A 23,356-nucleotide genomic window follows, 5' to 3' on the forward strand; every position below is an offset into this window, starting at 1 on the left:
GCGTTTCCTGAAGAAGGGCGGTCTGGGATGGACTGGAAGGATACTCTCTTGGAGGAAGCTCTGATGGAACCTGAGAGAAATGAAGAGAGTATCCTTCCCTGATGATTGACCCAGAGGTCGGATGTGATTGTCTCCCATTGGTGGTAAAACTGATGGAGACGACCTCCAATAGGGGGAAGATAGTTCAGAGACAGAACGGTGGAGGTTATGATCTGTTTTAAACAGTCAAAAAGGCTGCGTAGCTTTAGGTGCAGCAGAAGGTTGAGGTTTCTGTTGCTTCTGATTCTGCTGTTTCTTAAGGGGAGGGCAAGTGTAAGAAGCCGCTCTTGGAGCAAAACGTCTCTGATAAATAGGAGGAGGGCGTGCAGGCTTGGCAGGAGCTGGCTTTGGCTTAGGTCTGACAATAGAAGCAAAGGATTTTCCATGCTCAATTTCTTGGTGGCTGCCTCAATAGATTCATCGAAGAGGTCATTGCCTGCACAAGGAATATTAGTCGAGCGGTCCTGAAGGAGGACTTCAGCAGAACGAGATTTAGGAGTAATCATCAGTGCAGACATGAAAACTGCCAATCAAGTGGAGAAGGCTTCATCTAAGGCAAGGCAGATATTGGGTTGTATCAATAGAAGTTTCTTCAGCTGAAAGCCTGAAGTCATAATGCCGTTGTACAGGGCCATGGTGAGACCTCATCTGGAGTACTGTGTGCAATTCTGGAGGCCACATTACAGTAAAGATGTGCGCAGAATTGAATCGGTTCAACGGACAGCCACCAGGATGATCTCGGGGCTCAAGGGTCTCTCGTATGAAGAGACTGAACAAATTGCAGCTCTACACTCTCGAGGAGTGTAGGGAGAGGGGAGATATGATCGAAACATTTAAGTACCTCACAGGACGTGTCGAAGTGGAAGATGATATTTTCTTTCTCAAGGGACCCTCGGCCACAAGAGGGCACCCGCTCAAACTCAGGGGCGGAAAATTTCATGGCGACACCAGAAAGTATTTCTTCACAGAGAGAGTGGTTGATCATTGGAACAAACTTCCAGTGCAGGTGATCGAGGCAGACAGCATGCCAGACTTTAAGAATAAATGGGATACCCATGTGGGATCCCTACGAGGGTCAAGATAAGAAAATTGGGTCATTAGGGCATAGACAGGGGGTGGGTAAGCAGAGTGGGCAGACTTGATGGGCTATAGCCCTTTTCTGCCGTCATCTTCTATGTTTTTATGTTAATGGAACGAAGCCAGGTAAGGCGGCACATTGCTACAGATCAAGCAGCCGCCCTGGCAAACAATTCAAAGGCATTGTAAGACTGAAGTAGATGTAATCTGAGTTGTGATAGAGAAGCTATAACTTCTTGAAATTCAAAGTGCTTTTGAGTATCTAAATAACTGATAAATTTAGGCAAAAGAGCAATGAGGAACTCAAAATAAATTATAAAATGAAAATTGTAATTAAGGACTTTAGAGGACATCATGGCATTTTGATAGATGCGACGTCCAAATTTGTCCATAGTTTTCCCTTCCCATCCAGGAGGAACAGTAGCATAAACCTTGGAAGGATGGGACCTCTCCAAGGATGACTCCACAAGTAGGAATTGGTAAGATAATTGTGAATTCTCAAATCCTTTGCAATGCAGAGTCCAATTTGCCTGGAACAGCTGGAATTGCATAAGGAGTCTCCAGGCATCTGGTAAAAGTCTGAGACAAAAGCTTGTGAAGAGGAAGCTTAAGTGACTCTGCCGGAGGTTGAGGAAGATGCATGACTGAGATACTCCTTAGAGTATTTGGAGCCAGCATCCAATTGAAGGTCCAAGTCGATAGCCATCTGACGAAGAAAAGAGGAGAAAGATAGCTGATCTGCCAATGTCTTGCCTCGAGAAGGATTCGAGGTCAAGGCAGCCTGGGTCGAAGATGAAGCTTCGGTTGGAAAAAAACCATCAAAAGAATAGGGAGACATGGACGAAGCAATCAAAGCCGCTGAGTCCTCGAGGTTTGGAAGTGGAGACCTCGATCGAGGAGTCGGTGGTCTAGTAGAACTGGAAAGTGTAGATCGAGGCTTAGTTGAAGAAGGACGCTCTTTGGAAGAAGAGCTATGCCTGGAAGTATGCCTCGAGGAAGGCCTCGAACGTCGATGAGAATGGTGCTTGGAAGAAGATCTCGAAGATAGGAGACTTCGCCCCGGAGATGGAAGCAGTCGATGGCACCAAGGAATGGATGGGGCTGGAAGCTGTGGATCGAAGCTCCAAAGGCTTGATGAAGGAACCTCGATGCACCCCCAAAGATTCTGCTCCTTGTATGGAGTGTGAGGATTCCTGTCGAGGCACTTGCAAAGAATCTGATCCTTGCTTTACGTGCATAGATGCCAGACCAGACACTCGCCGAGACTCTGCTCCCTGCATAGATTGTGTAGCCTCAGTCTAAGGCTCGACCTCGCAGGAGTCTGCAGAATGCCCAGGCTGGATTAGAGTAACAAGCTTCGGTCCCATATTAGTGAGGAACTGAATGAATTGCTGCTCTAACATGGTCTGGAATGAAGCCGGCAAGGATGGATCCACATCTGAAACTGGACCACCTGCTTTGGCTGGAGGTTCCACAGAGGCAGTGGAAATGTGCTTCGACTTGGAAGTCTTAGGCACCTTAAGCACCACCGCTAGAACTTTCTGCTGAGCTATCTGACCTGAGGATGCAGGGGAAGATACAGCAGACGTCGTCAAGGAAAGAGCCGCTGCAAACGAAGAAGGTCTGATGAGGCTCGAGGTCGAAGCAGTGGAGGCAGGAGGACCCTTGGCCGAAGGTGAGACCGAGGTAGGCTTTGGAGTCGAGGAAGTGGTCGAATCCATCCTGAAGAGCTTCTCCATTGAAAGCAGACGACGTTTAAGGGCTCAAGGTTGAAGAATAGCACAGTGCTCGCACGACTTCGGGTGATAGTCTGGCCAAAGGCACTTGAGGCACTTACTGTGTAGGTCCATACGAGAAATCGCACGCTAACACTGGCTTCACTTCTTGAAGTCTGTTGTTGGCCGGGACATAGGAAGAAAAACAGCCGCTGCAAGGTCGAAGCCCGTGAGCTGCGGCCGAGCGGCCTGCCCCGGCAGCCGAACGGAAGAAATAAATTTTTTTTTAGCGAGATATAAAAGAAAAACTAAATACAGCGATTCATGAAGAAAAATAACAGAAACTGCGGTGAGAGAAGGCACGAAGTAAGTTGAACGCAGAGAGTCAAAGAGGGACTTCTAGGCTCCGCGGAAAACTGAGAACTGAGGAGATGCACCCTGTGCTGGGCGGGAAGGCACTCGCGCATGCACGGTGCGGCTGACTCGAAACTTCTAGTTTCTACAAGCAAGTCTGCTTGCAAGGCTTCCGCATCAGGGCTCCGTCGATGACATCACTCATATGAGACTAGGTGCTAGAGAGTTGCGCGGGGACAGAAATCCCACCCGTCCCCACCTGTCCCCGCCAAAGTCCCACCCGTCCCCGTGAGGACTCCCACCCGTCCCCGCGAGGAATCCCTCCGTCCCCACCCGTCCCCGCGAGGAATCCCCTACGTCCCCGCGAGGAATCCCCTACGTCCCCGCCCTTCCCTATAAACTACAGAAATAGTTATTTCATTTAATTATGCTACTGAATTAAAGGCTCTGGTAGAAACCCATTTAAAAATAAACAAAAAGACTTCATTAATTTGGAAATATTAATTGGGAAGAATACATACTTTGTAAACGGGTTTCTACTAGAGCCTCTAATGTTTATAAATTTTTATCAACACAATATACTACTTTATCCTTAAGCAAAAAAAAAAAAAAAAATAAGAATTTTTTTTCCTACCTTTATTGCCTGGTTTCTGCTTTCTTCATGTTCTCATTCAATTCCTTCCATCCACTGCCTCTCTTATCTCTGTGTCTTCCATGTGCTCTGTTACTGTGCCTCTTCCTTTCTCCCCCCTCCCAAATTGGTCTGGCACCCATCTTTTTCCCTCCGCTCCCCCCATAGTCTGGCACCTCTGTCTTCTTCCCTGCCAGCGTCTTCTTCCCATTCCCTCTTCCCCATTTCCTTTCAGTGTCCTTCTCCCCCACCATCTTCTCCATGTCCTGTCAGGCAGCATCCTGCTCCCCCCTATGCCTTCCCCATGTCCTTTCAGTGTCCTTCTCCCCCCTCTGTCTTCCCCATGTCCTTTCAGCGGCCTTCTCCACCCCTGTTTTCCCCATGTCCTTTCAGTGGCATTCTCCACCCCTTTGTCTTCCCCAGTGCTTTCAGGGTCCTTCCCCCCCCCCTCCTCCCGTTTACCCCATGTCCTTTCAGCGTTCTTTTCCACCCCTTTGTCTTCCTCAGTGCTTTCAGCGGCCTTCTCCCCCCTTAAGCGTCTTTTCTTCTCCACTCCACCTTTCCTCCCTCCCTGCCTCCACCTTTGTGGCGCTTTTGCACCCGACCGACAACAGAACAGGCCCGGTCGGACAAATCTCCCTGTCCTGTAGCCGTGAATTTAAATTACCTTCTTACAGCAGCTGGAGTAGTGAAGCTGCTGTAAGAGGTAATTTAGATTCGCGGCTACAGGGAAGGGAGATTTGTCGGCCGGGCCTGTTGTCGGTCGATCGGGGGACCTGACCGGCTGTGCACATTCTCCGGGGCGGACCGCCCCCTCCCCCCTCTTTCGTACACCATTGCCTTCTCCCTACCTGCCCTGCTGCACACAGCCGACCGGAAGTCTTCCTGATGTCAGCGCTGACGTCGGAGGAAGGGAGGGCTTTGCTTAAGCCCTCCCTCCGACGTCAGCGCTGACATCGGGAAGATTTCCGTTCGGCTGTGTGCTGCGACAGGGCAGGTAAGGAGAAGGAGACTACCCTCGCGGCTCGAGTGCACTGCGATCCAACCCCGCAGGAACCCCGCGACCCTCGGAGGTGTCCCCACGGGATCTCCGCTACCCTATGGGGCGTCCCCACAGGATTCCCGTGACCCAAAGGGGGAACCCGCGGGATCCCCGCGGGATTCCCGTCATCCCCGTTCCCGTGCAGCTCTCTACTAGGTGCCTGCTTGTCCTGGGATAATATAGCTTTATCGGTGAAAGAATTGATACAACTAGGAGAATAATAGAGCTTACCCGGGCTATACTGGAAAATATAGGCATAATGGAGGGGACTTAAAGGAACTTGTCCAAATCTTGTCCCACACATATGGCCCTAAAAGGAAAAGTGCACTATACTTAAGCTTGAAATGCCTCTGCTGTCCAAAGGCATAAGAGCTGCACTTTGCCACTTACAAAAGTAAGAATACAAACGCAAAGAAAAATCCTAGGGATGGATCTAACTTCCAGGTCAGTGAATCCGTGATTGCCACCCCTCCATTATTATATTATATTAAATTGATGTCTCCTATCCCGCCAATACCTTTCAGTTCTAGGTGGTTTACAACAAGAGTTAGCCTGGGCATGTCCAGGGAGAATACATGGTTAATAGATGAAATATGCGTTGGGATCTGTGGAGAGTCAATCAGGATTAGCGAGATCATTCGACAAATTTCTCGAAAAGAAACTGTAAAGAGGCCATCTGGGGCACAGCAGCAATGACAGATTGGTGTATCCAAAGTTAGTCGCTAGGAATCCAATGGAGAGATATCAAATACAAAAGTTGCCAGCATCGCCACTCAGACTTCCTCAATTATGGGCCAGATTTGAAAAGAGAGCCTGCATGCTGCATGGCCATAGAAATAATTGGAGCCGAGTAGCATTTGTCATGAAAGAGGACGACACTGTAAAGGCCTGTGCAACGGCGTAGGAACATGAAAAGCATTAGAAATGAAGAAAGTTATGCCCACCGACAATAAGTGGTTAATTGCCACCAGGTCACCTTGCTTTGCTGCCCAAAACTGTTTCAATCCTATAGCTCCTTACTAGTACCACTAGTAATGAACACAATAACACTATCAGACGCATGCAGTGCTGCACAGATGCACAAAGAAGCATGAAATTATGCAATGCTGTATATCCATGCCAGGCATGGACTCTGGGAGAGAGGAAGAGATACCCCTGAACAGAGGACTCTCTTACCTCTGATCGCACTCTACAGTGCTCTGCCTTCTGCTGACACAGTCCAGAAAGAAGCATAAGGATTCCACTGGGAGCAGGGAACAGTACCGAGTTTCCCTCGAAAACGCCCTCAGGCAGATCAGAATAGTCCACAACGAATAAGAATGTGTTGCGACTCAAAATCCCAACTCAGGAGAACCAAAAAACCCATTGAATCTGCCTGCAGCAGTATCATCAAAGCCTTCCCTATTGGTTATAACACTAGGGACGCTAGAGATTTCGCGGTACCTGTAATCAATGCCACGCCGGAGAAGAAGAGCGCTCATGCAAAGACACTGTTGCATGTAAATAACACCCCTGCGCGCTTCCTGCACGTGGGTAAGGCCCAGGTCTGCCGACTCCATGCCAAAGTAGCCATGGAACAGCCAAAACACATCACCCCCAAGTGCCGTTTGCTCTAACTACAGCGCCCTGCCTCACATGAAGAGGAGCTGGGTCGCGCTGACAACTGCATGGGAAAAGGCAGTGTAACCGTAGTGACGAGAAATTTCTTCCCCCTTAGCTTTTGCTCAACGGCCCACATGGAGGTCCGACGGTGTTCAGTGCCTCCCACAGCACGAACACCTTTGTACTGCCTCTGCTGCCATGTTTACAACATAAACTCGCACAGCCCACACAAAGTACCTCACATAAGAGAGATAAACCGGCAGACAGCAGAAACCATGAAAAAACTCATACACAAACCAGCAAACACACTGAATAAAGCTAAAACTGAAAGTGTTCTCACTGACAGAAAAGTTGACTAAACCAACAGAAATGAGAAACAAAGTAAAACTAAAATTTATCTTACCCGAACTGACAGGAAAATTGATGACTGGTAGTTGTAGACTGTCAGAAAAGAACAGTCCAGCAACAATAACATTGTTCTCTCTCTCTCTTTTTTTTTTTTTTAAATTGGGAAAGAAGAAAAATTGAGAGAATTATCCATACTCCTCAATCCACCGGAGGGAAGGGTGGAGCAGGGACCTGGGGGGGGGGGGGGGGGCCCAGGTGTAACTCCCAAAGTCGGCACCGTTCAGCCAGACACCTTGTCTCACTGAAGAGCAACCTTAACAGGAGAAACAGAATGGTCGTCTCACTGAAGAGAAACCTCAAAAGGAGAAAAAAAATTGCCCAGTCACAGCCAGAATCCAGGAGCTAGTTGAATAGCGACCATCACCTGCTGGGAGAGAGAGCATACTGAAGATACAGGAGAAGTGCCAGCTAAGAGTACCACCTATTAATCAGTTTCTCTATCTCCAACTGCTGGTAGATGTGTGCTATCCCACTAGTCTCAGGATTCATCTGCTGCTGTTGCGAAAGAAAGAGTAGATCAAATTGGAGGGGGGTGGGGTTGTGCTATACGCTAAATAGGGAATTAAATCAAATCAAATAAACATTCTGCATGACAGATAGCAATGTGGAATCCTTATGCATAGAAATTCCATGTGTGAAGGGAAGGAATATAAAGGTAGGGTTATACTACCATCCCCCGGGACAAAATGAGAAGACAGCTGAAGAAATGTTTTCAGAGATGAGGAAAGCTAGAGAAATGGGCAACACTATAATAATTGGTGATTTCAATTACAAATAACTCAAACCTATTATGCCCTATATGGAACAACCAGGGGTCTCCAGAACACTGCAAGACATCACCATCTAACACTACACTCACTCAAAAATAGAGAAAGAAAGAAAAGAAAAAGTGGAGAAAAAGCCTCAGTTCAGCTTCATATGGCAAAAAACTCTACTTCTTATAAAGCAAGCAGACAAACTGAAACCACTTGCACATGTGTATTAAATAAGCAATGGTGAAAAAACAAGGAACTGTAGCAGCTCCCAGAAAGCAATGTTACTTACCGTAACAGTTGTTATCCAGGGACAGCAGGCAGCTATTCTCACTAGTGGGTGATGTCATCCGAGAGAGCCCCGATACAGACGTCTCACAAGCATGTCTTGCTTGAAGAAACTTAGAAGTTTCGAGATGCCCGCACCGCGCATGCGCCAGTGCCTTCCCGCCCGATGGTCCGGGCGCGTCTCCTCAGTTCAGGTAGCTAGCAGAGAAGCCAACCCAGGGAAGGTGGGTGGGACGTGAGAATAGCTGCCTACTGTCCCTGGATAACAACTGTTACGGTAAGTAACATTGCTTTATCCCAGGACAAGCAGGCAGGTATTCTCACTAGTGGGTGACCTCCAAGCTAACCTCAATGGGATGGAGGGAGAGTTGGCAACTTAGGAGAATAAATTTTGTAACACTGTTTGGCCAAACTGTCCATCCCTTCTGGAGAAAGTATCCAGACAATAATGACAGGTGAAAGTATGAACCGAGGACCAAGTGGCAGCCTTACAAATCTCCTCAATCGGAGTCGATCTGAGGAAGGCTACAGAGGCTGCCATTGCTCTGACCTTATGGGCTGTGACCTTACAGGGAAGGGGTAATCCAGCCTGGGCATAGCGGAAAGAGATACAAGCCGCCATCCAGTTGGAGATGGTGCGCTTCGAGACAGGGCGTCCCAACTTGTTTGGATCAAAGGAGACGAACAGTTGAGGAGCAGTTCTGTGTGGTTTGGTGCGATCCAGGTAGAAAGCCAAAGCACGTTTACAGTCCAGAGAGTGAAGAGCTGATTCTCCAGGATGAGAATGAGGCTTTGGAAAAAACACTGGAAGTACAATGGATTGGTTGAGATGAAATTCAGAGACCACCTTAGGCAGGAATTTCGGATGATGGAATACTGTGAAAGGCGGATCCGCCACCAAGGCCTGAAGCTCACTGACCCTGCGAGCAGACGTGAGAGCAACAAGAAAAAACACTTTCCAAGTGAGAAACTTTAGCGGAGCCTTGCTGAGAGGCTTGAAAGGAGGCTTCATAAGCTGAGAAAGGACAACATTGAGATCCCAAACCACCGGAGAAGGTTTGAGAGGGGGATTAACATGAAAAAGTCCTTTCATAAATCTGGAAACCACAGGATGAGCAGAGAGAGGTTTACCTTGTAGAGGCTGATGGAAAGCCGCAATAGCACTCAGGTGGACTCGTATAGATGTCGACTTGAGACCAGACTGAGACAGGTGTAGAAGATAGTCCAACACAGAGGATAGGGAGGCTCGCTGAGGCACCTTAGAATTGGAAATACACCATGAAGAAAATCTAGTCCATTTTTGGGAGTAGCATTGACGAGTAGCAGGCTTCCTGGAAGCCTCCAAGACATCCCTCACCGCCCGGGAAAACTGGTGAGGAGTTACGTTGAGAGGAACCAAGCTGTCAGGTGGAGAGACTGCAGGTTGGGATGAAGTAGAGATCCCGGATGCTGAGTAAGCAGCGAAGGAAACACAGGAAGAGGTAATGGATCCCTGTTGCTGAGTTGAAGTAGCAGGGAGAACCAAGGCTGTCGTGGCCACCGAGGAGCTATCAGAATCATGGTGGCCTGGTCGGACCTCAGCTTGACCAGAGTCTTTTGAATGAGCGGGAACGGAGGAAACGCATATAGAAAGCGATTCCCCCAATCCAGCAGAAAAGCATCTGCCTCGAGGCGATGAGGAGTGTAGATCCTGGAGCAAAATTGAGGTAGCTTGAAGTTGTGGGGAGCCGCAAAGAGGTCTATCTGAGGCATCCCCCACTGAGCAAAGATCTGATGAAGGGGTGTGGAATGGAGTGTCCATTCGTGAGGCTGAAGCAGCCGACTCAAGTTGTCTGCCAAGACATTGTCCTTCCCCTGAATGTAGACAGCTTTGAGGAAGGCGTTGTGACGAACCGCCCAGTCCCAGACTCTGAGAGCTTCTTGGCAGAGGGAGGCCGAGCCCGTGCCCCCCTGCTTGTTGACATAATACATGGCGACCTGATTGTCCGTGCGAATGAGGACCACCATGTCGTGAAGCAGATATTGAAAAGCCTGAAGAGCATTGAAGATGGCTCTGAGTTCCAGAAGATTGATTTGATGGAGGCGGTCCGCACTGGTCCAGAATCCCCGAGTGCAAAGCCCATCCAGATGCGCTCCCCATGCATAGGTCGAGGAATCGGTTGTGAGAACCTTCTGGTGGGGAGGAGAATGAAACAGCAAACCTCTGGATAGATTCGAAGAGGTCATCCACCAAATTAGAGACTGCCGAAGAGCAGGAGTGACGATGATGTGTCGAGTCAACGGATCCGACACCTGAGACCACTGAGATGCCAGGGTCCACTGAGGAATTCTGAGATGGAGTCTGGCCAACGGTGTCACATGAACTGTAAGAACATAAGAACTGCCATCTCCGGATCAGACCTTCGGTCCATCAAGTCCGGCGATCCGCACACGCGGAGGCCCTGCCAGGTGTACACCTGGCGTAATTTATAGTCCACCATATCCTTATATGCCTCTCTTAAGGAGATATGCATCTAGTTTGCTCTTGAAGCCTAGGACGGTTGATTCCGCAATAATCTCCTCTGGGAGGGCATTCCAGGTGTCAACCACTCTCTGAGTGAAGCAGAACTTCCTGACATTAGTCCTGAACCTGTCCCCCCTTAGCTTCATTACATGTCCTCTAGTCCGTGTCAAATTGGACAATGTAAATAATCTTCTCTGCTCTATTTTGTCGATTCCTTTCAATATTTTGAAGGTCTCGATCATATCCCCACGCAGTCTCCTTTTCTCAAGGGAGAACAATCCTAGTGTTATAAGTCTGTCCTCGTATTCCAGTTTCTCCATACCCTTCACCAGTTTTGTTGCTCGTCTCTGCACCCTCTCCAGCAGTTTTATATCCTTCTTTAGGTAGGGAGACCAATGTTGGACGCAGTATTCCAAGTGTGGTCTGACCATTGCCCTATAAAGCGGCATTATAACTTTCTCCGATCTACTCGAGATTCCTTTCTTTATCATGCCCAACATTCTATTTGCCTTCTTTGCCGCTGCCGCGCATTGTGCCGACGGCTTCAGGGTCCTATCTATCAGTACACCTAGGTCCTTTTCTTGTTCACTCTTCCCCAGAGTTGCACCTGACATTGTATACTCGTATTCCTTATTCTTATTGCCTAAATGCATTACATTGCATTTCTCCACATTGAACTTCATCTGCCATTTCTCCGCCCATGTTTCTAACCGACACAAGTCGCTCTGGAGTTTCTCTCTATCCTCCTGCGATCTGATCGCCCGGCATAGTTTTGTATCGTCTGCAAACTTGATGATCTCACTGGATGTTCCTTCCTCCAGGTCATTGATATAAATATTAAAAAGGATCGGCCCAAGTACCGAGCCCTGGGGTACACCACTAGTCACTTTCTCCCAGTCGGAGAACTTCCCATTTATGCCCACTCTCTGCTTTCGGTTTTCCAGCCATTTGCCTATCCATCTTTGTATATCCCCCTCTATGCCATGGCTTTGTAGTTTCCTGAGAAGTCTTTCGTGTGGAACTTTGTCGAACGCTTTCTGGAAGTCCAAGTATATTATGTCCACCGGCTTCCCACTATCAATTTGCTCGTTCACGGTCTCAAAAAATTGGAGTAAATTCGTCAAACACGATTTCCCTTTCCTGAATCCATGTTGACTGGGTTTCATCAAGTCGTGTGCGTCCAAGTGCCGGACTATGCTATCCTTGATCAGTGCTTCAACCATCTTGCCGGGGACAGACGTAAGACTCACAGGTCTATAGTTGCCCGGTTCCCCTCTCGATCCTTTTTTGAAAATTGGGGTGACGTTCGCTATCCTCCAGTCGTCCGGTATCTGTCCAGTTCTGATTGTCAGGTTTGCAAGTTTTTGCAATAACTCTCCGATTTCAACCTTCAATTCCTTTAAGACTCTCGGGTGAATTCCATCCGGTCCAGGGGATTTGTCACTTTTAAGTTTGTCGATCTGATAGTATATCTGGTCTAAGTCCACTTCAACTGTGGTGAGGCTGTCTTCTATTTCTCCTGCAAACACTTTCTCCGCTTCAGGTATTGTTGAGGTGTCCTCCTTCGTAAAGACGGTCGCAAAGAAGGAATTTAGTTTGTCTGCGATTTGTTTATCTTCCTTGATGTACCCTTTTCTTCCCTGGTCGTCCAGGGGTCCCACTGCCTCTTTTGCAGGTTTTTTCCCTTTCACGTATCTAAAGAAGGGCTTGAAGTTTTTGGCCTCCTGGGCTATTTTTTCCTCATATTCCTGTTTTGCATCCCTCACCGCCTTGTGACATTTCTTCTGATCATCTTTATGTTTGTTCCAGGCTTCGGTTGTCTTTATGCATTTCCATTTTTTGAAAGAGTCCTTCTTTTCTTTTATGGCTTCCTTCACCTGTATGGTAAGCCATGCCGGTTCTCTTTTGCTCTTTGTTCTCCGATCTTTGGAAATCCTCGGAATGTAGAGATCTTGTGCTTCTGTGATAGTATTTTTCAGTAGGGACCATGCCTGATCTACCGTTTCGAGTTTGTCCACCATCTTCTCGAGTCGTTTTTCTACCATGGCTCTCATGCGATCGTATTTACCCTTTTTAAAGTTCAAGGTGGTGGTTAAGGTTTTGGCATGTTTCCCTTTCCCGATGTCAAGTTTAAAGTTGATTACATTGTGATCACTCGTTCCCAGTGGAACCATGACTTCCACTTCTGTTATCGGTCCCGTGAGGCCATTTAGGACCAAGTCCAAGGTGGCGTTGCCTCTTGTCGGCTCTTTTACCATTTGTTCCAGGAAGCAATCCCCTAGCACCTCCAGGAACTTGGCCTCCTTGCCGCAGTTGGAGGTTGCTAGTTTCCAGTCTATCCCTGGGAAATTGAAGTCTCCCAATATAATTATATTGCCTGTCTTGCATTCTTGTTTGATTTCCTCCATCATTTCTGAGTCAGTTTCCTCCGCCTGTCCTGGGGGACGATAGTAAAGGCCAATTTTCGTATCTGCGCCATATTGACCAGGAATTTTGATCCAGAGTGACTCAAGCTTCTCTTTCATTTCTGTTGTAACTATTTCAACAGAATCTATTCCCTCCTTAACATATAGAGCAATACCTCCACCTTTCTGCCCTACTCGATCTCTTCTATACAGTTTGTATCCCTGTAGTACTATGTCCCATTTGTTTTCTTCATTCCACCATGTTTCTGTTATGCCAATGATATCCAATATGTCATGTCTTGCTATTGTCTCTAGTTCCCCCATTTTGTTACCTAGACTTCTAGCATTCGTATACATACATCTAAGTTCCCTTCGTGTTACCTTTTTGGACCTTCTACTCTTGGCCGTCCCTGTAGTTTCAATTACGATATCCTTTACTGCTCCTGTGTTATCACCTTTGTTTGCTGTGTGGTCGTCCCCTCCTGTGTCTGAGTTGTCCCTTCCTGCTTTTTCTCCCTTGTTGGCTGTGAGGTCGTCTTCTCTTGTGTAGGAGTAGTTTTCCTTGGCTTCTTCGTCGGGGCATCCTGCTATCCGTGCCATCGACCGGTGGTCGACTGTCGGCTTTCCCCTATCTTTCAGTTTAAAGCCTTCTCGATTGCCTTCTTCATGTTGCCTGCCAAAACTCTTGCTCCTTCCTTGTTGAGGTGTAGTCTGTCCCTTCTGTAGTACTTGCTTTTTCCCCAGAACGCCGTCCAGTTGCGCACGAAGTCGAAGCCTTCTTCTTCGCACCATCGTCTCATCCAGGCGTTGATTACTTGCAATTCCCCTTGTCTCTTTCCATCCGCTCTTGGTACTGGGAGGATCTCAGAGAAGGCCACCTTCACCTCCCTGATCTTCAGTTGTCTTCCGAGTGAGCGTGTAGAGGCCATGTGGCCCAGGAGAAACATCATGTGTCTCGCTGAGATGGACTGGCGAGAAGACACAGACTGGCAGAGGTGAAGAAGAGCATCCAAGCGCTGAGGGGGAAGGAATGCCCTGAGACGTATGGTATCCAGGACCGACCCGATGAAGGGGAGCGACTGTGTAGGCTGTAGATGGGATTTGGGGAAGTTGATCTCGAAACCCAAACTCTGCAGGAACAGAATCGTGGACAGGGTCGCTGAGGTGACCCCCGAGGCCGAGGGAGCCTTGATGAGCCAGTCGTCGAGGTAGGGAAATACCTGAAGACCCTGGTTATGGAGTGCAGCGGCCACCACCACCAGACACTTCGTGAAGACTCTGGGAGACGAGGACAGACCGAAAGGAAGCACTCGGTACTGCAGATGCAGATGTCCCACCCGAAATCTGAGGAACTTGCGAGAGGCCGGATGAATGGGAACGTGAGTGTAGGCCTCCTTGAGATCCAGAGAGCATAACCAGTCGTTCTGCTTGAGGAGGGGGTAGAGAGAAGCAAGGGTCAGCATGCGAAACCTCTCTTTGACTAGGAATTTGTTGAGGACCCTGAGGTCCAAAATGGGTCGCAGGTCGCCCGTCTTCTTCGGAACAAGGAAGTAAAGGGAGTAAAACCCCTGGTTTTGTTGGTCCACAGGGACCGGCTCGACGGCACGAAGCCGGAGCAAAGCCTGAGCTTCCTGAAGAAGAAGGGCGGTCTGAGTCAAGTTGGAAGGATACTCTCTTGGAGGGTGGTCCGGAGGGACCCGATGGAATTGAAGTGAGTATCCCTCCCTGATGATAGTAAGGACTCAGAGTTCGGTGGTTATGGCCTCCCAACAATGATAAAACTGATGGAGGCGCCCCCCGATGGGAAAAACAGGGGAGGCAGAACGAGACTGGTTATGCCCTCGACGAGACAGTCAAAAAGGCTGAGGAGCCTTAGGGACAGCAGACGCCTGGGACTTTTGCTGAGCCTTCTGGGGAGGCTGCCGCTTCGCAGGTTGCCTTGCAGGTGGAGCTTGCCTCGGCTGATAACGCCGCTGATAGATCAACGGCGGTCGAGAGGGTCGAGACTGCTGAGGCTTAGGCTTCGGCCTAAGAATGGACTAGAAGGACTTTTCATGAGACAATTTCTTCGTGACTGTCTTGATGGATTCGTCGAAAAGATTCAGGTCCATGTCGATGGTCCACAAGCAGGCCAAACGGCGCATTGCCACAGAGCATGCCGCTGCTCTGGCCGAGAGCTCGAAAGCATCATAGGCCGATTGCATCAACTGAAGACGAAGCTGGGACAGCGAAGCAACCACTTCCTCAAACTCTAATCGAGCCTGGGACTCGATGTATGGCGTGAATTTCCGAAGCACAGGCAGAAAAAATTCCAAATAGGTGGCTAAGTGGAAATTATAATTCAGGACTCGGGACGTCATCATAGCATTCTGATAGATGCGTCGTCCAAGCTTATCCATGGTTCTGCCCTCGCGGCCCGGAGGCACCGAAGCATACACTTGGCCTGGATGAGACCGCTTGAGCGAGGATTCGACCAAGAGGGACTGATGAGAAAGCCGAGGTCCCTCGAAGCCCTTATGATGATGTTCGGTACCGAGCATCCAACTTTCCAGGGACCGCAGGGATAGAGTAAGGAGACTCAAAGCACCTCATGAAGGTCTGATCGAAGAGCTTGTGCAAGGGTAGGCGTAAGGACTCGGCCGGAAGACGAGGCAAGTGCATGGTATCGAGATACTCCTTTGAGTATCGAGACCCAGCATCGAGAGTAATGTCCATGTCATCCGCCATTTGTCTGAGAAACGAGGAAAAAGACAGCTGGTCCGCCAGCGCTGGTCTTCGAGAAGGACTAAAAGAAGTCGAGGCTTCGGGCTCCACCGAGGCCTGTGAGCAACAGGGCGAATAAAAAACCTTGGGGTCCTCGAACTCCGGGCCCGGAGGCGGAGACCCAGCCGAAGCAGAATATCCCATCCGGGGCAACTTCTTCTGAGGTGAGACTGTCGAGTGTCGAGAGGAATGCCTCGAAGAATGTCTGGATCGATGCCCCTCTCGATGCCTGGACGGGGATCGAGCCCGTCTGTGAGAATACTGGTCCCCAGAAACCTCCAAGGAGCAGATAGGACTCGACGCTGTCGATCGAAGAGGTGGAAGAGTCGGTGCCTCCCCAGAAGCCGCCCAGGCTTGATAGGGGGTCCGGAAGAACTCATCCTGCCTCCTGCTATGCCCAGGACTGGGAGGCCTCGAAGGTGGACGCCACACTGTGTCATGGGGCGGAGTAATAGGCTCCAAAGGAGGCAGGTCACTAAGGGAGGCTTTTCTTGAGAGAATCGGTTCCAAGGGGGGCATATCTCCAGGAGGGGCCTGCTTCGATGGAATCGGCTCCAAGGAAGGCATACCACTAACCGAGGACCGCCTCGAGGAGCCGGACACCGCCCGCCGCTCTTCCTCGCCGAGCAACGAGGTCGTGCGGCTCGGAGGAGGGGGCGGCCCGCCCCTCGGGACCGGAACTGGGAGGTCACCCTGGATCGAGGCAATTAGCCGGGGACCCATGGTGTTCATGAGTTCCACAAACTGAGCCTCCAGAAGGGACTTCAACGAAGCCGATATGGAGGGATCCGCACCAAACGGGGGCCCTTCGGCACTTTAAGCACCACCGGTGGAACTATGGGGGTCGGCACCTGTTCCGAGGAGCAGAGGAAGGCACCGGCGCCGAGGATGAGGCCGAAACCGGCGTGAACTAGGCTGGTTTCAGAAGGCCCGAAGCAGCCGGGGAGGCAGAGGGCTTTGTCGACGAAGTCGAAGCACCAGTCAATGTCGAAGCTGCAGGATCCAACGAAGCTTCCATCTTGAACATGGACTCCCACTGCAGGCAGCGGCGCTTAAACGCTCGCGCAGTCAAAGTGGAGCAAGGCCGGCACGATTTTGGAAAGTGATCCGGACCCAGACACTAGAGGCAGCGTCGATGCGGGTCTGTGAGCGAAATCGCGCGCTGGCACTTGCTACACTTTTTAAAACCGGTGATCGGCCGGGACATAGGCCGGAAAAGCTCCGCCGCAAGGTCGAAGGCGCGGGGCCCCAGCCACGCGGCCGACCCGGTGTCGGAAGAAAAATTTTTTTTTTTTTTTTTTGAAAAAAGAAATCAAAGAAAGAAACAAACGCACAGGAGAGCCAAAAGAACCCAACCCGCGGCAATATTAGAAGGCAAAAAACAGATTCAATGGGCGCAGAATTGAAGTTGAACTTCTCAGCTTCGCGGAAGAAAAAGAACTGAGGAGACACGCCCGGACCATCGGGAGGGAAGGCACTGGCGCATGCGCGGTGCAGGCCTCTCGAAACTTCTAAGTTTCTTCAAGCAAGACATGCTTGTGAGACGTCCGTATCGGGGCTCTGTCGGATGACATCACCCACTAGTGAGAATAGCTGCCTGCTTGTCCTGGGATAAAATAAATTACAAATAAACATGCCAAAAAACTCACAAGTCCATTGTGAGGAACAATCTGCACCTCAGCATGACAGTCACCAATATTGTTACATGAGCAGAGAAAGCAAAAAAAACAAAACACAAAAACACAAAACACAAAACTTAGCTATGTTGGGAGACCCCCCTGGTTGTTCCATATAGGGCATAGGTTTGAGTTATTTTTGATTGTATATAACCTTTTCCTGAGTTGTTCTGAGTGGTTTCATTTACCCCAACATTGACTGGTTAAATGTTACATCGGGGAGTACTAGGGAGGTAAAATTCCTAGATGTCAAATGATTGCTTCTCGGAGCAACTGGTCCAGAAACCGACAAAAGGGGGTGCTATTTTAGATTTGGTCCTTAGTGGGATGCAAGACAAAAGTACAGGAGTTAACTGTGTTGGGTCCACTGGTAACAGTGATCATAACGTGATCAAAATTGAGCAGATTATCGGGAGTAACGTTGCAAAAGAAATCTACTGTAGGGGCATTTAATTTTCAAAAGGGCAACTATGATAAAAAGAGGAAAATGGTTAAAAAGAAGCTAAAAGGATCAGTTGCAAAGGTTAGGACTGTAAACCAGGTGTGGATGTTATTTAAAAATACCATCGTGGAAGCCCAGACCAGATGTATTCCACGTATCAGCAAAGGTGGAAAGAAGAGGAAACGAGAGCCGGCATGGTTAAAAAGTGAAGTGAAAGAGGCTATTAGAGCCAAAAAACACCCTTTAAAGAATGGAAAAAGGATCCGAAAGAAGTAAATAAGAAGAAACACAAGCACTGGCAAGTTAGATGCAAAACATTGATGAAGACAGCTATGAAAAAATATGAAGAGAAACTTGCAAAAGAGACAAAAACTCATAGCAATTTTTTTTTTTTAGGTACATCAGAAGCAGAAAACCTGTGAAGGAATCTGTGGGACCGTTGGATGATCAAGGACAAAAGAGGCGCTCAGGGAGGATAAGGCCATAGTGGAAAGACTGAATGAATTCTTTGCTTCGGTCTTTACGGAAGAAGATGTAAGAGATCTACCTGAACCGGAAATGGTTTTCAAGGATGATGATGCGGAGGAACTAAAGAAATCTCGGTGGATCTGGAAGATGTCCTAAGCCAAATCAACGAGTTAAAAAGTGGTAAAAAGTGGTAAAAAGGGCTCCAGGGGAGATCCGGGAAATTACACACAAGTAAGCCTCACTTCAGTGCTGGGCAAAATGGTATAAAAAATAAAATTGTAGAACATGTAGACAAACATGATTTAATGAGAGAGAGTCAGCATGGGCATAGCCAAGGGAGATTTTGCCTCACCAATTTGCTTGATTTCTTTAAAGGTGTCAATAAACATGTGGATAAAGGTGAGCCGGTTGATATAGTGTATCTAGATTTTCAGAAAGCTTTTGATAAAGTTCATCATGAGAGGTTCCTGAGAAAATTAAAGTGTCATGGGATAGGTGGCAAAGTTCAGTTGTGGATTAGGAATTGTTTATCGGATAGAAAGCAGAGGGTAGGGTTAAATGACCATTATTCTCAATGGAGGAGAATAAACAGTGGAGTGCCGCAGGGGTCTGTACTGGGACTGGTGCTATATTAACTTATGTATAAATGATCTGGAAATTGGAACTATGAGTGAGGTGATTAAATTTGCAGATGACACTATAGTGTTCAAAGTTGTTAAAACGCATGCGGATTGTGAAAAATTGCAGGCGGACATTAGGAAATTGAAAGATTAGGTGTCCAAATGGCAGATGAAATTTAATGTGGACAAATGCAAAGTGATGCACATTGAAAAGAATAACCTGAATCACAATTACCGGATGCTAAGGTCCACCTTGGGGATTAACACCTAAGAAAAGGATCTGGGTATCATCGTAGATAATACGATGAAACCTTCTGCCCAATATGCTGTGGCGGACAAAAAAAGCAAATGGGATGCTAGGAATTATTAAAAAAGGGATGTTAATAAGACTAATAATGTCATAATGCCCCTTTATTGCTCCATGGTGTGACCTCATCTGGAGTATTGCGTTCAATTCTGGTCTCCTTATCTCAAGAAAGATATAGCGGCGCTAGAAAAGGTTCAAAGAAGAGCAACCAAGATAATAAAGGGTATGGAACTCCTCTTGTATGAGGAAGACTAAATAGGTTAGGGCTCTTTAGCTTGGAAAAGAGATGGCTGAAGGGAGATATGATTGAAGTCTACAAAATTCTGAGTGGCGAAGAATGGGTACAAGTGGATCGATTTTTTTTCATTCTGTCAAAAATTACAAAGACTAGGGTTCACTTGATGAAGTTACAGGGAAATACTTTTTATAACTGATAGGAGGAAATATTTTTCACTCCGAGAAGAGTTAAGCTTTGGAATACATTGCCAGAGGTTGTGGTAAGAGCCGATAACATAGCTGGTTTTAAGAAAGGTTTGGACAAGTTCCCGGAGGAAAAGTCCACTGCTTACCTAGGATCGATAGCATAGAATATTGCTACACCTTGGGTTTTGGCCAGGTACTAGTGATTGGCCACCGTGAGAACGGGCTACTGGGCTTGATGGGCCATTGGTCTGACCCAGTAAGGCTATTCTTATGTTCTTGTCTGGCATATCTACTCTATTGCAGATTTTGGTATCATCCGCATAGAGGCAAATCTTACCCGACAACCCTTCAGCAATATTGTTTAAAAATGTTAAAAAGAACAGGCCCAAGAACAGAACCTTGAGGCACACCACTGGTAACATACCTTTTCTCAGAGCGATCTCCATCGATCACAACCCTCTGTCGCCTTCCACTCAACCAGTTCTTGACACAGCCTTTGGGACCCATCCCGAGGGCATTCAGTTTATTAGACATCTGTTTGGAACTGTCAAAGGCTTTGCTAAAATCTAAATACACCACATCTAGTGCACATCCTCTATCCTATTCTCTGGTCACCCAGTCAAAGAAATTGATCAGATTTGTCTGACAAGACCTACCTCTAGTGCATCCTTGTTGCCTCCAGAAGAGCCTGCCCTTAACACTGAGGTCCCAAAAAGCGGCATCAAAATGAGCCACCACATCCACTAGGTAAAAACCGGTTAAAAGTATGAAGAGGACCAAGTAGCTGCCCTGCAAAGTTCATCAGAATGAATCGCAAGAGAATCTGCCCATGACGCAGCCATACTTCCAGTTGAGTGGGCTTTAAGCAAAATGGACAGTTGCTTGCCGCGAGCAATGGAAGTCGCGGAAATGGCCATACGAATCCATCAAGCGATCAAACCCTTGGTCGCTGGCTGACCACAGTGAGGCGCAGCAGTCAGGATAAATAGGCGGTCAGGCAGCCAGAAATCATTAGTCCTCCAAACAGCGAAGCAAGACTCCTGACAGCTAGCTTGCGGAAGGAAAAGCAGACAAATGAACTTCCTGGTTGACATGGAAAGCAGAAACCACTTTAGGCAGAAAGGAAGGTACCGTATGGAAAAAAACTCCTGCGTCCAGAAAACGGAAAAAGGATGTTCTGCACCAAAAACCTGAAGCATCAAAAAAGTTGTGCCGAGACAACGGCGACCAGAAAGACAGTCAACAGATTAGAGGCTGAGGAGTCCATCTCAAACTATTTTGTATAAAATAGACAGGCGTGTATGGGAGCATAGGAACAAGGACACAGAGGGGTAATGCCAGACATGGGAGGGTATGGACAGAGAAGATGGCTAGATATGGGGGAGAATAAGAATGCAAAAGGAAGATGCTGAACTTGGGGGGGCATAGGGATATAGAGGAGTGATACTGTACACAGGGGGAGGGGTTCATAGAATGGTGAGATAAACATGGGGAAAGACATGTCAAATGGTCAGGAGACACTGGCAAGTGAGTTAAAAGAAAAGAGACCAGCGCCTGAGACCAACATGATTTGAAGAATAAAATAATGAAACATGGTAAAAAAAAAAAATAAATAATAATAATTTTCTATTTTGTGATTAGAATACATCAGATCTGAAATATGCATTCTGCTGGAGCTGGTGTTAGACATAACTGGGGACTGCAAAGCACAGGCTGTGCTTCTTTAGCTTCCAGCTGGCTTAGGGCTCTCTTTGACCAGGGGGGGTAGTTGCCTTAGTTGAATTACCAACATTATTTATTCAGTTTTCTATACCGTGCTCCAAAGGGAGCTCAGAACAGTTTACATAAATTTATTCAGGTACTCGAGCATTTTCTCTCTGTCCCAGTAGGCGCACAATCTAATGTAACTGGGGGCAATAGGAGGAGATGGGGGGGGGAATTAAGTGACTTGCTCAGGGTCACAAGGAGCAGCATTGAGTTTGAACTGAACCTTAGGGTGCCGAGGCTGCAGCTTTAACCACTGTGCCATACTATGTGTGACTGAAGTATTCTGTTAATTTAATTTTTCTATGTAGCATTCTGTAGTAATTTGACTTCAGTTTTCTCAATCGTAGAGGGGATATTTGTGAGGGGGAGAAGAGAGGAGACAAGGGTTTTGTTGATCCTTGCTCTATTTGTGGTTTATAAAATGACAAATGTACAGACTATTGTTTCTTCTTTTTATACCTGAATAAAATAAGTTCAATATAAAATCATAACTATTTGAGGTTTGTGCGGATGGGATCAGACTTTTGCAGGGACGGGGACTTAGCTCACAGGGACAAATTTTCCCCCTGCGTCATTCTCTATACCAGTGTATCGCAAACTGTGTGCCTCCTGAGATTCCAAGTGTGCCACGGCTCACAGAGGAGGAAGAGAAGTGCCAGCCAGCTGACTTACCTCTCGCTGTGAGCCACCTCCTGTAGTGCCAGCACTGCATCTACCCTCTACCATCGCATTTCTCTCTGTATGCGAACCCCCCTCCCCGACAGCATCTTCCTGCTGCCGTCGCATTTCTCTATGCACCTCTCCCCCCCCCCGCAGCGGCAGCTCTGTGTGCTTTTTAACTTGGTCATACAGCTGCCACTAGGATTAATTTAGACGCAGTTTCATCCAGGAGCCTCGGGGTTTTTGCTAGGCCGGCATCTTTGTAAGGTCCCGAGGCTCCAGATGAAACTGTGTCTAAATTAATCCTAGTTGCAGCTGTGTGACCAAGTTAAAAAGCACACAGTGAGCTGCCACTAGAGATGGGAGAAGTATTGCTGGACAAGGGGAAATTAATCCTAGCTGCAGCTGTGTGACCAAGTTAAAAAGCACACAGTGAGCTGCCGCTAGAGATGGGAGAAGTATTGCTGGACAAGGGAGAAGGGGGAGTATGGAAGGGAGACGGGATACTGCTGGATAGGGGAAGGGAGAAGGGGTACTGCTGGACATGGGGAGAGAAAGAGGTGCTGCTGAACCTGATAGAAGGGGAGGGAAAGGAAAGATGCTACACACTGGAGAGGGAGAAATGATGCATGGGGAAAGAACATGGGTTGGGGAGTGGGAAGGAAGAATGTTACTCGAGGGAAGAGGCAAGGAGAGAGGCAAAGAGGAGGGAAAGAGGAAGAAAGAGAGAAGGGGCGGGATCTGGGGGAAGAGCTTGGGTGGGTGTAGGGTGGAGCTTGGGAGGTCTGTAGTTGGGGTACTCAGTTGATATTTGTTAGCCTTCCCTGCTGGCACACCCTACTTGGCATTTCAGGGCCTGTCTGGAGGGCCTCTGCACAAGCATGGATGTCGACGTTATGTCACACATGCGCATGTCATCATGTTGATGTCTGTGCACTTCCAGGTGCCTCGAACTGTGGCCCCAGCTTGAGAAAATTTGAGAGATTCTGCTCTATACTTTCATAAAATTATTTTAATATAAAGCCATAACTATTCGAGGCTTGTACGCATGGGATTAGACAGATTTTGTAGGGATGATGTGGGAAGAGACAGAGTTCGCAGAGACAGAGACATACTTTGTCCCGTGTCATTCCCTAGGTGCCACTTTCACTAATATAAATATCAAAATATTACATTTTGTAATCAAATAACTTGATATCAAAATATTTCCTAAAAGTAAAACATCCTGAAAAAAAAATTGGTTTTACTTTTCCTCTTCTTTGCATTCTCTTCCTCTCAATATAAGGTGTGAACTATCTGACATTCTTTAAAGATTTGATGAAAAACCAGCATATAATTTGAGCCTACTTAAGCTTGCCTGGTTTGTGATTAATGTTGCCTTTCCTTGACTGACTTTCCTTATCTACTTCTATTT

The 23,356-nt window shown here is 47.8% G+C and overlaps 1 protein-coding gene across 3 annotated transcripts in view; it reads right to left on the reverse strand.

Annotated features, from left to right (window-relative positions):
* Window positions 1–23,356, reverse strand: part of SLC20A2 (solute carrier family 20 member 2) — a 229,955-nt gene that overhangs the window by 67,933 nt on the left and 138,666 nt on the right. The window lies entirely within an intron of this gene.

This window comes from Geotrypetes seraphini, chromosome 1 (genome assembly GCF_902459505.1).
Source record: "Geotrypetes seraphini chromosome 1, aGeoSer1.1, whole genome shotgun sequence".
NCBI classification, from domain to species: domain Eukaryota; kingdom Metazoa; phylum Chordata; class Amphibia; order Gymnophiona; family Dermophiidae; genus Geotrypetes; species Geotrypetes seraphini.